Source organism: Chelonia mydas, chromosome 22, assembly GCF_015237465.2.
Source record: "Chelonia mydas isolate rCheMyd1 chromosome 22, rCheMyd1.pri.v2, whole genome shotgun sequence".
Classification (NCBI taxonomy): Eukaryota; Metazoa; Chordata; order Testudines; family Cheloniidae; genus Chelonia; species Chelonia mydas.
In genome coordinates, this window is record NC_051262.2 from 9,940,749 (window position 1) to 9,956,215 (window position 15,467).

The 15,467-nt window shown below is 42.3% G+C and overlaps 2 long non-coding RNA genes across 2 annotated transcripts; both read right to left on the reverse strand.

Annotated features, from left to right (window-relative positions):
* Nucleotides 1-308: 308 nt before the first annotated feature.
* On the reverse strand, nt 309-2,813 carry LOC122463575. The gene is made up of 2 exons (XR_006287055.1): nt 2,660-2,813; nt 309-1,723 (listed from the first exon to the last, which is right to left on the reverse strand). It is a non-coding gene; the product is annotated as an uncharacterized LOC122463575 (long non-coding RNA).
* A 7,888-nt stretch (nt 2,814-10,701) lies between these two features.
* Nucleotides 10,702-12,971, reverse strand: LOC122463585. The gene is made up of 2 exons (XR_006287069.1): nt 12,709-12,971; nt 10,702-12,073 (listed from the first exon to the last, which is right to left on the reverse strand). It is a non-coding gene; the product is annotated as an uncharacterized LOC122463585 (long non-coding RNA).
* Between the last annotated feature and the right edge of the window lie 2,496 nt (nt 12,972-15,467).

Sequence of the window (15,467 nt, forward strand, 5' to 3'; positions counted from 1 at the left end):
CAGGGATTTGGCTTGCCGTATGGCTCCTTACGGCTTGTTAGCTTTGGGGTGGCATCAGAACTTGGGTCTTTGCTTATGTTTCTACCTAGGCACTTACATATACGCTGCTCAGCATTTGCAGTTGTTCTGAGAACGTGACTGGTGCCTAAATGTGGTCCTGAATCAATTGTCTCTTTAGGTGCCTAAAACTTACTCATGTTCCCCCTTACTATCTATGTTTAGAAACAGCTCCTGCCCCTATGTCCCACACCATGTGGCTATGAAGTCTGTTTGATGAAGACACGTGTTATGAAGATCTGGAGACCTTATACATTGCAGCAATCATAAAATAGTCTTTATTGGCAGTTAAATTAAGACAGGTAATCTTATGATTCCATGCCCCATTACTCCACACACACATGCAGGGAATACAGTGTTTGGTTGCATTATTTACAGTTGCATAGCTTCAATACACCCATTGTACATTAGACACAGTGATAGACCATTTAAGTCCCAGAAACTAGAGCCAAATTGTCATGAACAGACCCGTTAACAGAAAGACTGTAGATTCAGTCGAGCACAGCTACATGCTAACTCATGGAAACACTGCAAAGAAAGTTTGCATGATGTTGGTTTACAAAAGGAAAATTAGCTTATTTAAGTGAGGTTCACTAAAGAAACCCCCTCCCCAGTCAGCCACTGGTTTACATTAGTCTTAACATAATGCTACAATCCCCATCAGATTTCTGTTTAATATTAATGGGATCATCTCAAAGGGTAGATTCAAGTGCATTGTTCCAACCCCCCCAATCACAACAGAAGTACATTCTCAGCAGCTTGAATGCCAGGGAAGCTGTAGGTTAAGCTGGGACTTCATTTATACAGTTAACAGACTGCCTTGTATGCCATGAGTTACCTTAATGCCTTTCCCCAAGGAGAATGTCCTGTGCAGTGGGAAGACATGTGGCTGGAGGTCAAAACTATGAACGCACAAAATACAGCTCATAAACAGATTTTTTAGTGTTAGAACTCCAGCTGTGCATTTCACTCTGGTTCTGCTACAGCGAGTTTCTCAAATGGATCGAGTTCTGCTGGATTGCAGGCCCCAAGGCTACAGGAATGAAGTCAAATACTTTGGTTACAGGATCTGTGATGGGGGGCGGGAGGGAAAGCTGTTATTTCTAACAAATCTTGCCTGAAGCTGGAGTCTCGCCACACTTGATTCCTTGGGCTTCAGAAGTTGCTCTCTTCAGCCTTGATTTGATCTCTGCTCTCCTCTACTTTAGCAAAAGTGACTTCCTGAGGAAGGGGTAGATCAGCCTCACGGCAAGCAGCAGAAGCCACCAGTTCCTCTTCAGTGTGCTGCTGCACCTCTGGTTTTGCATCCATACTTGCCTCCGATTCCTTGCACTCTGTAGAGTCTCCCCTGCTTTCCTTGTCTTCAGTCGTGGACTCTTTGCCACTCTCTAGGTCTGTAAACCCTGCTGCAGGCTGGGCCTCGCCTGTATCTTTTGGTGTCACTTCTGCAACTTCTCCCTCATCCTTACGATCTTCAGCTCTCTCTTCAGTTACCCTGATCCCCTTCTTGCCAAGTTTGCCTCCCATGGTTGGGGGTGCTGGAGCAGCACTACAGTTAGGAACAAAATACTCCACCTCTTCACAGCAGTACCAAAAGGTACAGAAAAGGCTGCTTGGCTTCTGTCTGTTTCAGGAATATTGTAGCGATCACCAAAAAGTATCTCAGCTGTAAGACAGAAGGATCAACATAAGCAGCCATGCATTTTAGCCACGTAACCCATATGAGACTAAGCAAACACATTACCCAATACTATACTGGGCCAGTTAGTAGAAACCCACTTGCTAATGATGGTTGGACAGCTACTGCTGCATTTCCTTATTTCAGCAGGACCAGATAGAGGAAGCAGCTAATTATCTTTACAGTTAGCATTTAAGTTACTAAAATTGCAGACAGAACTTTACTGCCACTGACCAACAGGTGTCACACATTCTAGCCCTTTAAAAGTGCAACTCCATGTTTGCCCTGTTAGTCATAGCCACTAACTCAGAAGTAGTTTTCCGTCTGTTGTTAACATCAACAGCTCAACCAACAAATCAAACTAGGTTTTATAATTTCACTAGTCACAGTAGAGAGCTTTAAAGTCAAGGACTGTGCATTATATTGTGACTGCAGATGGAGAGAATCTAGCCTTTTCTCCCATAGAAAAGTTTAGCTTGTGGCACCAGAAACAATAATGATTTGTTCACATAAAGAAAGTATGTGTTACTTTACAAAGTTACTCAACTGATCACAGCCAAAGATGTGAGTTATAGAAACATATCCTGTCATATATTACTCAGCCCCTTATCCTAACTACTTGCCATACATTCTTAGAAAAAACAAACTAACCCAAATTTTATCTTTGTAAAGTACACCCTACAGTAATCTAAATTTCTTCTTCTTTTAATCTACAAGAAGACTCAGGGAGAAAAAATATTTTTGTTTTTAAACTTTGTTTCCATTAAACACTGATTATTAACAAAAAACAAAAACAAAAGCCCTATCCAGTCCCATTGGGCATTTTGTGTGTATGTATTAAGATACCATCAAACTAAACACAACACTAAGTAAAGTGCCAGGAAACATTTAAAACACATAAATAGAAAAAGAAAAATCTCTTACCAACTACAAAAACACCAGTTTCAGCAACTGTATGCCTTGCACTAGGTCCTCATGAACAGTCCTCTTTATAAAAAGGCTAACCTTATATAGAGCTAGGTGGCCACATAGAAATACTTCCCCACAATTCCCTGAACTTTAGTTCCACTAGATCTCTGTTCCATTACTCTATTGTTCATTGTTATATCATCTAAAGAATGAGGATGTCTGTTACACTGAATGACTTTTTAAAACTTGTGGGGTTGTATCATTTATGTACAGACTTCAGACTTCTTTTGCTTATTCCTATTGTCTTCTGTTTTTAATTAATTAATTAATTGATTGATTAATTAATAAAAACAAATTTAAAAAATGGATAGTCCATACATATATAGATTCTTGTGCCCTCTCTTGTATTCTTGGCTGGCTAGCTTTCTGAGTTTCCAGCATACTATGTTGCATGGTATTATATGTGTTCGTGGAAATATTTGGCTTGATCTACAGTTGTAATGAGTTCCTAAAACTCCCAGCGAAATCACTGAGCACTGCAAATGCTTAGCGGCTCTGAAATACTTAGCCACTAGTGAACAGGCAGACTGCTGCATAGTAAGATAGGTGCATATATAACTTACTCATGTCCCCCTTTGCGGAATGTGATCCACAGAGGACACGAGTCTGTTACAGCTCTCACCTAGAGAGTTTGGGTGTTTAGTTTGAGAGGAAGAGGTGGCTATGTGTTTGCTAGTACAGTTGCAATATTTCAGATACAAAGAGGCTTGCAGATTTCACCATCTTATAAACAAAAAATTGGGACCAAGTTTCCATACGGTGTCCATGCTATCTAGATTCCACTCAATTCCCCTGTTCCCACACCAAGTTTGATACAACTTTTGACCATCACATGTTTAAAAGCCAGATTCTCAGACAGTCTGCTTGTAGTGGCCAAGGTCAGTCCATTCATTTCAGTGAACTTCTCCTTCTTGATGTGTTTGTTGCCCATGTTTGGAGCCCTATGCATAGTACAGATAGAAGCCTACTGGGAAGTGGCCAATGAGAGCCATTTTCTTTGCTTTGCTTTGTGATTCACCAATTAATGCCTCACAAGACAGGGTCTTTGTTGAGGTAAGGAATGCGGGGAGGAGAAAAGCACTGAGCTTCTGGTAAGTATTTCATCAATATCCTGGCAGCTGGCAACATCTGACCTGAAAGATAGAGAGAAAACTTTATTATCACCCACACACCTTAGTCACTTGATCAATGCAAGAAGTTACCTGGTGCATGGGGAAGGATACATCAGATACTTGCCCATACACATCAGTTTTAAGTGCTGGTGCTCTAACAATACTCTTGCCTCTCTGCTACTGCATTAGTCAATATAAAATGGAATTTACTTTTATGCAAGTCACTTGACCAGTTGTTTCACCGAGTTCATTTATAGCAGATCACCCACAGATTCCATGTGGTAAATCTTTTAAGATGCTGATATAGGAAGAAAAAGGAATTCAGAATATCATGAAGCTCCTTATTTATGCTCCTCAGACTCACTGGGACTTTGCTAGATTTATGACTCATAAAGCTGATGGCTACTGGCAGCACTATAAAGTCAGCCAGAAGACCAAGCTAGGATTTGTCTCTTTCAGAACACTAGGTTGTGGAGATTCTGCAGCAAGAGATTGTCAGTTTTTGTTTCAGAGTAGCAGCCGTGTTAGTCTGTATCCGCAAAAAGAACAGGAGTACTTGTAGCACCTTAGAGACTAACCAATTTATTTGAGCATAAGCTTTCGTGAGCTACAGCTCACTTCATTGGATGTTGTCAGGCAAGGGGATGGAATCTAACTGGGTCTTCCATAAGAGAGTTGCCTCTTTAGTGCAGACAAATGAAAGTGTGTTGTTGGGTCAGCAAGCTAAGCGCGTGTTTCAATACATCCAGTTTCCCTGAGGACAGGATTGTTAGGCTTCCACCTTATTATAAGCCTACATCCTGAATAGCAGGGAAAACTGACAGGCACAGATCATACCTTTAAAGAAAATCACTATCTATCACTACATCAAAAGAGAAACAGACAAACAAGCAAACAAAAAACCACCAGTAAATCTTGCTTACTTCCCTCTCTAACATATTGTTACTGCAGCCTGAGAAGTGAAGCCATGGATATCTCCACCAGGGGATGGGTGTATCTCTAGACCAGTGGTTCTCAAACTATAGAGTGGGCCTCCTAAGGGAGGTGCGGGCATAGGCAACGACGGGGCGGGAGCATCCATTGGGAAAAAGTGGTAGGCGCAGAGCACCCATCGGCAACCCCCCTATCAGTTCCCCTCTTTCCACCAGTGCTTCCTGCCCGCCGGCAGGCCCCACTGATCATTGCTTCCCTCTCGCTCCCCACGCCTCCTACCTGCTGCGATCAGCTGTTTCGCAGCATGCAGGAGGCTTTGGGGGGGAATGGGGGAGGAGCAAGGGGGCAGCATGCTCAGGGGGGGCAGAATGGGGTGGGAGGAGGCAGGGCAGGGGCTTGGAAGAAGGGATGGGATCGGGCAGGAAGAGGCAGAGTAGGGGCAGGGCTGTGGGGGAAGGGGTGGAGTGGGGGCAAGGTCTGGGGCAGAGCTGGGGGTCGAGCACCCTCTGGCACATTGGAAAGTTGGCACCTGTGGGCGCGGGAATGTAACAAGGGAGGTGCGAGCTGTGTGCTTTTTTTTTTTTTAAGAGCTGAGGTGGCTGAGGCTCATTCAGAAGGGCAGTGCTCACCCAGGAGGCGGGGATAAAGGAGGCAGCCAGAGCCCTGCTGCCCCATAGCTGACAGCCAGAGCCCTGCCACCTTGGCTTTGGCTCTCCTTCCCCTGGGCCCCCCAATCCCTCACCAGAAGCCAGCCCAGGCTCGGGCTCTCCTCCCTCCCCCCAAATCCCTCACCTGGAGGCAGTGGGGTTCCGTCTCTAAGCCCCGGGGTGGGAGAAGCAGCGCAGAAGTAAGGGTGTCAGTGGGACACTAACTCTGTTGTGAAAGGTGATATTGACAAAGACCACTTTTCCCATTGCCTCCCTTACGCTGCTGCTAGCGTGGCACTGCCTTCAGAGCTGGGCGCTAGGCCAGCGGCCACTGCGCTGCGCTCTGCCTTCAGAGCTGGGCGCCAGGCCAGCGGCCACTGCGCTGCGCTCTGCCTTCAGAGCTGGGCGCCAGGCCAGCGGCCACTGCGCTGCGCTCTGCCTTCAGAGCTGGGCGCCAGGCCAGCGGCCACTGCGCTGCGCTCTGCCTTCAGAGCTGGGCGCCAGGCCAGCGGCCACTGCGCTGCGCTCTGCCTTCAGATCTGGGTCGCGGGATACGTACTTGTGTGTGGAAGGGGTGTAAATGACTATGGACACAAAGAAGGGGGACCTGCTCAAATGCGTTTGAGAACCACTGCTCTAGACACACCTGACTGCTGGAGCTTTTGTACACTGGAGGGCAATTTTACACATGAAGAGATTGTTCCGCAGCCTGGTTGCTCCTTCAAGAAAGACATGTGCAGTTGTATGAAGTTAGGAGCCGTCTTTTAATCCATTGTTGAAGTGTTAACTTCCCTGCTGACTGTAAAATAGCACCTATATGAGTGAAACTAGTTTTATTAGCTATAAATATCAATTAGTAAAGTGCTGCAGAAGTATGGGGCCTGCCTGCCAATGTATGTTTTCAATGAGTCCTGGGAAGAGACATGCTCACCATGGGGATATTGGCTAATCAGAAAAAGGTCCTTGAGTATGGTATCTCTGGACACTAATTCTTTTTAAGTATAGAGAAGAGATAACAAAAGTGGGGACTGTTCACAGCGTAGATGGTAGCATAACAGAAGGTACAAGAAGAAAAGAGCCAATCTCCATGATTCCCCACAGCATTCCTGGACCGAGAATTCTCCATGCGGGACACCCCCCACTACTGGCACTGGGAGCCATCTGGTGTCCTCCTCTCCCCAGCCATGTGGACTTGGGGCAAAAGAACTGCAGGGAGGTGCCAGCCAGAGACTGAAGCTGGCAGTTGAAGCCAGGCCCAGTGGCCACCGATGATGTCATCAGACCCCCTGAAATTTTTCACACTCAATATTATCTTGCTTGTGCTGACTGGTTGTTTACTTCATTCCTCTCCTTTCCACTTAGCTAGTCCTCTGTTAACCTAACTTTACAGAAAGGATTAAAAAAGAGTGGAATGAACATGACATTTGCAGCTATTGCATTGCTCACTCTGCTTGTATTTTCTGTCCCTTTCCTGTATTTGTCATTTTTATTTAGACTGTGAACTGTTTAGGGCAGAAGCTGTTCCTTATTCAGTTTCTACAGTGCCCAGTACAATGGTTCCTAATTTTAATTTGGGCCCTACTAGACACTATCATAATAGATTGGGATTTAAAAAAAACAACCCAGTGCCAGTGAGATTACAAGGCTGCAGAACTAACAGAGCTGTCAGTAGTATCCACTGTGGTATGCAGTGTTGTTAGAGCTGTTAGTCCCAGACTATTAGAGAGACAAGGGACAAGACCTGAAGAAAAGTGCTGTGTAGTTTGAAAGTGTGTCTCTCTCACGAGCAGAAGATGGCCCAATAAAATATTACCTCACCCACCTTGACTCTCAGTGGTACCCAATGCATTTGTGTTATACTCACCAACATAGTATTTCTGCACCCTGGATGACAGGGAAGGTAGAAAGAAGAAAGTGAGCAGGAGGAAAGTATATAAGAAATTCTTAAGCTTCACGGTGGCAGGACATCTATGAGGAACCTCAGAAACAGCTGCATAAGAGAGATTGGATTCTTAGAGAGCTAAAGTTCGCAATAATCACAAAGGTGGAAATTAAAAACATGGGAACATGCAATAACATAAACAGAAAAGAGGGTAAGAGGACCCTGAGGGCTGCCATTTGAAATCAGGCTTGGGAGTCTTGCGATTTGATCCATCCATTCTGTGTTAGACCTCATCTTCAGATTAGCCCTATGTCTGTCTTCCATGCATCTCCCCAACCGTTCTGCATAAGAAGAACCAAGCCGTACTCAGGTTTAACATCTGTACTGATTCTGGAGTCTCTTGATGTCACCAGCGCCACCTCCTACAGAACCAACTGATCCCAGACTAAATGCAAAGTCAATGGTTTCAAAACTTAGACACACCTTGATGGGCAGTATAAAATATATGGTATATGCCTGTCTCATGTTCTGATCTAACACATTCCTTGATTTATTGAAAATAAACCTATAATATCTATACAGAATTTGATCATATCTCCAAAATCACCTCCTGCAAGGGCTATTAACCCACACTAAATATAAAGTTATCACAGATGTGTAGGTTTCTAGTGTAACTCTTCTGCAAATATGTTAAAGTTTTTATTGCTGGGTTTCAGTTCATTTAAACGGTGTAAGCAGCAGACACTTATAATTATGTCATAGATTGCAGTTTCAATTGTTAATTGCAAGCTCTAATAAAATATCCCCGTGTCATGCTTCTTCTCTGACTGAAAGAAGATGATCAGTAAACCTGAAAGAAATGGTCTTGGGACTTCTGGTGAAGAAGCAATTATCTTTTATATGTCATTGCTAATACACCATAGGAAAGCATGCACCAAAGGGTAGGCATTTAACATAGGATCTTAGAAGAGTCTGATGAGATTAATGTAGTCCAAAACTATAATCTCTAATGCACTAAATGTTTGGAGACCCAGTAATATACAAGGAAACTGATGGTACATAGTTTAATCATTTAGAAGAGCGGAAATGTTCTCATATTTGTTGGAAAGACTGTTCTTTGGAGAACAATTGCAAATGTGTGTCACAATAGTCCTAACAAAAGTGAATGTTGTTTGTAGTGATATGAATCATTACCTTACTGCTGTCTACAAAGAAACTGCTCAATTCAGTGACGGCTTCTTGGTTGTTATTTCCCTAGCTACAATTATATCAAACTACTGTAGAAAGCGGATGACAGTCTATCAAAGTTTGGTGGGTCCAGTGAATTTTGTGAAGCAAAATAAAGGATACTAGTTGCTCAAGAAGTCTCTGACATTGCACGTAACTCAACTTGGATACCATTTAACTCACATAAAGAGTTCAGACGAACAACCAACTTTATTTTCACCTCCCCTGGACACTATTAATTGGCAGCAGTTTCTCTGGGGTATTTGGTAGAACAAGATAAGGAGACTTCTACATTAAGATACACTCAAGCACCCACCATTGTAGAATTGACAACCGTGTTGCATGAGATGGTCTTTCTATATCATTGCCTTAGCATAGGGTACCTGTTCATATCTGGCATGTGTGACTAAGTGGATGCTCTAATTTTAAGACTGTGGAATGAAGAGTGGGTGTAAAGGTATAGGCCAGAACTATTAAGCTTTTAGGTAGCAATTTAACAATTTTGTTGGTTCTCATATACAGCTTTAAAGTCAACAGCGGGGATGAGTATTTAAATAAGGCGGCTAAGGAAACATCAGTGTATGAAAGATGCTAACACAGGAAAATACAAAGTGGTTGGAAACTACCATTGCCTAACCATTAAGGCATAGGCAATTGCAGTTACTGCTACAGACTGGCTAAAAGTTGTGCCTAGTGCTAGTCTTTGCTAAACAGCCTCTTATTTTTGTTGCCCAGTCCTTTTTCTCCCCACTCCAGTTTTCATGCCTTGACTTTTTTTAAACCTATAATCTCCACAGGCCAGGGACTGACATTTACTATACGTGTCTACACATACCACAGTCAAGCCATCTGAAGGTTAGCCACAGGACAGCACACTTGTTGAGAGTATAAATTGCCCAAATGGAGGTTAGTATGACAAGAAGGTGAGGGGGAGGGAAGACACTGGAGCTCCTAAAAAACAACGTTTTGATGGAAAATGGCTTTGTTAAGGAAAATTTCTGGACCAAAATATCCATGTCACAAAGAATTTAATGTTTTCATCAGAGCTTTTTTTAAAGAGTGAATACTGGAACAATTTTAAAAGAAAAAATTTTCTGCTTCCGGGAAAATCCCAAACCATTTTTCTTATAGCTCAACTGGGCAGAGGCAATGGCAGAATCACATTGTCTCACTCCCACCACACGCCAATGTAGGAGCTGACTTAATGACAAGGAACAACAACATCTTACCCATATTGAAATAAATGTTAGACTTACAGACCAGGAGGTGCAGAATGGCAAAAAATGGTTGCTCTCTCTCTTCACGAAGGAAGATAAAACTTTATAGTGAGACACTTAAACCCTTTGCCATAGGATTAGTGGCTCACTGATCTGAGACCGAAGGGGGGATGGAATTAAGTAACCCTAGGGGAAGACTATTGATGTCCTCTGACTTGTTACTTTTATCTGCATACTTCCTGACAGTGCAGATGTCAGCTGACAAAGTGAAGATCGACTTCATACAAAACTGAGTTGTTCCTTACCCCTAGGCAATCTGAAGTGACAACAGAGGAGCTAGGAGGGGCAACTGCAAGTGGGGAACACCCCTTAGAGATAGTAGCTAGAATAGTTCTATGTAGTAGCAGGTTTCCTGAAGCTAGGTGGGCAACCTACTTTCAGTTAAACCAGCATGAGTCCAGGAAATATCCACTGTATTTATGGAGCCTGAAGGACCCAATTATTCAAGCAGAGCTGTGTGGGCTTTGACTTTATAGTGAGCTGTTTTTTCAAAAAACAAGATACTATGTTTATAGAGAAATATTCTGTGTGGTGGCAAGCAGAGTGAGTGTATTCATTATTTGTGTTTAAGCTTTCTGAGCTCACTTCAGTCATGCAACTAAAGGTAAGAATCTCCAGAGTTCAGGATGTTGTTGAGGGCCTATTGAAAGCTGCATCCAATTCAAGTATCTTCCAAGTTCAGGGGCAAAGCTCTCAAAAAAGCCTAGGGACTTAACTGCTTTAATCCCAGTTTTCAAAAGCAACTGAGTTATCTGGGTATTTTACATTTTTACTCCATACCTCTTTCTAGAGGAGTAACATGGAATGTTGATGCATGTTTCAAGTTTAAAAAAACCCAAACTAAAAACTGGTAGTCTACAGCCAAAAAGTTCATTCAGTTAAGGTAGATACAAGCCATAGATGAGAGACACTGGCATACTGCAATTATAAAATGAAGTTTATTACTAGCAAATATTAGAATACAGCAGTCACTATACCAGGCTACTGTATATAGACTTTCACAAGCTTTTAGTGTCCTATTACTATACCTAAGAAATAGTGGTTCTGAATTTACACTATTAGTTTATACAATAAGACACTATATTAATTTTCTTCTATTGCATGTTATTCTATTGGAAAAAGGGTCAGCTGGTCCTCAAACCGAGCTGGAATTGTAGTTAACAGATACTGATTAAGCTATGTGTCAAATCACAAGATCTTTACAGCATGCAGGACACAAACCCATGTCAGGCAACTTAAGACAGTAAAAGGAATACAGAGGAAGCAAGTTTGGTCTTAAAGCTGCTTGCCCATCACATATATAAATATGCATGAAAATATCACATTAAGTCAAACAGAACCTGCATTAAACAGATAAAGATGGCTATGCACTGGAAAGTGCAATTATGACAGTTCAGGTATTGAGAGAGTGCTGTATTTTCAGACAGTCTAGATAAAGTTACAGGACTTTGGGCAATTGGTAGAAAAAAAATATCAAAGATGCATGCCATCTTCATTCCCCATGCTTCTCCAGAGGACAGAAATTTGGCTAAGAGCTGGGGATACAGCTCACCAGTGCTGATGGAACCACCCAAAAGAGGTAGTTTAAAATAGCATTGCTCAGTCTGTCCATTTCACTCTAGCGCTAGGGATCAGATAGTTGCTGAAAGATTGAGGTGTTCTTCCACAGCTACAGTCTCAGAGGTTGGAGAAGCGGAGAGTAGAATTAGTGTTGCCAGGCTCACTCTGCAGAAGGTGCCTCTTCATAGAGATGGGTCTTGAAATGGAAACTTGGTATTCAGATGTGGGGGGATTCCATCTATTCACCATCCCCTTCCTGTCTGTTCTCAACACCTGTAGGTTCTGTGACTTCCAGAAGCTGGGAAGGTTCCGCCTTTGGAGATTTAATGGTTTCCTCACTGATAGCAGCCACCTGCTGCTCTTCGTTAGGCACCAAATCTAGCTCTTTTGGTTCAGGTTTACAGATCTCTTCCACACCCACTGCAGGGACTCCACTTCCCTCCTTGTCTTCTGTCTCATGAGCAGGGACCTGGGAATCTTGGTCCCTCTTCTCAGTTGTGAGTCCCACGGACTCTGCCACAGGATGGGTTTCCTCTGGCTTCACTGTAGCAGCCTCTGTAGCTTCTTCGTCAGAACTCTGGGCTGTTGGTTTCTCATAAGCCACATTGAATCCCTTCTTACTCAGTTTGCCTCCCATGTTTTCAGGGCTACAGTAGTAGCCCAACCAAGTGTGGTAAATGACTTGCTTCAGGAGACAAGATCTGGGCTGAGGACTGAGCAACCAGAGAGATCTGGAAGAGAAAGCTAAAAATGAGATACAGGGTACCCAAGTTACTTAATCATTACCAGATAGTCAATGAGTGGTTACCCTGAACACCCAACCAATGTTAGTCAGTTGACTGTGGGAGCATTGGTTTAACTTGTACAGTGCATTGTTATATGAAGCACCACCACCAAGAGATGATTAAACTATTCATCATGGGAGGAGACTAAGATGACCCATGAATTACAGATAAAACAGCCAAGGAGCTAAGTGTGTTCATTAATCACAGCTACATTATGAGCTAATACATCAAAAAAAAAAAAAAAAAAAAAAAAAAAAGAGTCACAGGCACTACAAGCTACTTCTGTAGTAAAGACAAAAGAGGAATACAAGATTCAGCTCAGTGTGTCAGTTACACATGGTTACAGTGCCATACGCTGGAGTAGTAAAGAAATATTCTAAAGCCATAACTTACTAAGAATTCCCTTCTACTCCAAGTACACAGAACCTTCATCCACAGAAAGTCTAGTGAGAAAACTACCAACTACATCCCCCAAACTACCAGATTGGTAGCTAATAATAACATAACATATCTCCCTGCATTTAAAGAAAAAACAAAGGACTATTTTAGCACACAACAAACAAAATAAGGAACACTCTTACCAGCTCAAAGTCACTACAGCTGTTCTACTGATTAGGTTCTTATCAGTTTCTTCTTACTCAGCAGGCTGGCCTTATAAAGCACTAGGTGGTCACACAGAACTACTTCCCCACAAGTCCCTGAACATTAGTTCCACTGAACCAATGTTCCCTGACACCATTATTCCTGCTAAATTGCATGAAGGAGAGAAGTGCATGATCCTTTGACATCTTTAGAATCATGTGATTGTGTCTTTATAGTCACATTTTAATGGTTTATAATATTGTACTGGGCTTTAAAAGTTAATAATAAAATTAAAATTAAAATCAGTGGCCCACACATATATTTCCATTTCCATGTAATTTAATTGGATTGGGTTTTGAGTTCACCATGTTGCTATGTATTTGTCTGTTCAAACAAACTGGGGGTGGCTGGGGAACCAATCCTGCAAGGACTTACTCTCATGTTTAACTTTATACATTGTGAATAGTCCCACTGAATTTAATGAGGTTACTCATAGTGTGCAAAATGAAGCATGTTTCTTGAGTCATACTCTTGCACAGCTGGCCAGGTCCAAGCAGAGAGATGTGTCCTAGGGGTGATGTAATTTAAACCAATTGCACTAGCTTTGTCCAGTAACAAGCAGTTTGATGTGAAAACCCACCACCATTTCTCCTTTTCTGCCATCTGAAAGTGGCTTGGATTTGCAGAGGTTTTATTGTGACTGCAGATTGGATGGATGTCCGTAGCAGGATCTGGGCACCTGCTATGGAGTGCTGCAGAAGTGACTCTTGCTGCACCATTCATATTCAGATTTCTGGTGGGCAGTGTAATGTAGGGAGGGCACATCTACAAAATGGAAAGAGGAATGCTACTCCCCGCTCCCCCCCCCCATGAACCTAAAAGCAATGATCTATGCGTCAGTGCCAATTGCATATAAGAATGATACCTGTTCATATTTTGCATATATGGCTAACATATACATACCAACACTGTAACCATGTAAAACACAGTCCAAGTCAAGTCACATACAAAGGGACATGGGAATATACGTGTGGCTTGCTGATTTTTATTTTTTACTTTATTATTAATTTTTAGAGCCCAGTATGAAAATACAAAAGGAACAGCTGAGAGTTCATTTAAAGAATATAAACAGCAGACACCTAAAATCATCCAGTAGATAGAGCTGGAAATTTAAAATTGAAATTGCCAACAAAATGGTCCGTGCTCTCTTTCTCCTTTGATCCTTTTTTCCAATAAAAGAAGTTGATTTTTGTCAAAATGTGAGTGAGGTGACTAGTAAATCTGGAAGGAATGGCCTTGGGAATTATGGTGGAAATGCGATTGTCTTTCATATATGTTATTGCAAATGCATCATGGAATTGCATTTATCAAGGGGTTGATATTTAACCTGGGGTTCTAGAAGAGTCAGATGGAGTGAATATGGGCCAAAACCAAAACATTGGATGCACAAAATGTTTGGAGACCCAGTGATGTACAAGTGAGTAGATGGTATATAGTTTACACATTTAACAGGGCTGGGATAGTCACATAATTGCAGGAGGACCTGTCCTCTGGAGAACAGTTTCGTAGATTCATAGATATTAAGGTCGGAAGGGACCATTATGATCATCTAGCCTGACCTCCTGCACAATGCAGGCCACAGAATCTCACTCACCCACTCCTGCGATAAACCTCTCACCTACGTCTCAGCTATTGAAGTCCTCAAATTGTGGTTTAAAGACTTCAAGAAGCAGAGAATCCTCCAGCAACCCGTGCCCCATGCTACAGAGGAAGGCAAAAAACCTCCAGGGCCTCTTCCAATCTGCCCTGGAGGAAAATTCCTTCCTGACCCCAAATATGGCGATCAGCTGAACCCTGAGCAGAGGAGCAAGATTCACCAGCCAGATACCCAGAAAGAATTCTCTGTAGTAACTCAGATCCCACCCCAACTAACATCCCATCACAGGCCATTGGGCCTATTTCCCATGAATATTTAAAGATCAATTAATTGCCAAAATCACGTTATCCCATCATACCATCTCCTCCATAAACTTATCGAGCTTAATCTTAAAGCCAGATAGGTCTTTTGCCCCCACTTTTATGTATCTAGATAGTCCTAGCATATGGAAAGGCTATTTGCAGTGATATGAACCATTACCTACTTGGGGGGTTCCTAATCTATGGGAGTATAAATCTTACTGCTGACTGTAAAGGAACTGCAATATCCATTTGAGGTGTTCTTTCATTCCTGGTTACAACTATAACTATCTAACCACTATAGAAAGAGGATGGCAGTCATCAAAATCTGGTGGTCTAGTGATTTTTTTGTAGGAGAATAGCAAACTGGATCTACTGCTTAGTCCAAAAATAGACTCCTGCATAAAATGTAGTTAAACTTGGATACCATTTTTCATATGCAGAGAGTACAGACAAGCAAACAACCTCATTGCCAGGTTTGTTTTTTTTTACCTCCCTTTGGACTACTTTCATTTGGCAGGTGGTTTCCCTGGGATGTTTTGTAGAACAAGATAAGGAGGCGTCTATGTTAACGTACAGTGAAGAACATACGGATATATAATTGATAGCTGTGTTGGGTGAGATGGTTTTTCTGTGCTCTTGCCTTAGAGTATACCTATTCAGATTTTGCATATGTGGCTAAGTGGATGCTCTAATTTTAGGCTTGTGGTACAATAAGTGAATTGGAAGCTACAAGTCAGGATGGTTAAGCATTTAGATAGCAGTATGAATGTACATAGTGGTTTATAAATACAACTTCAAA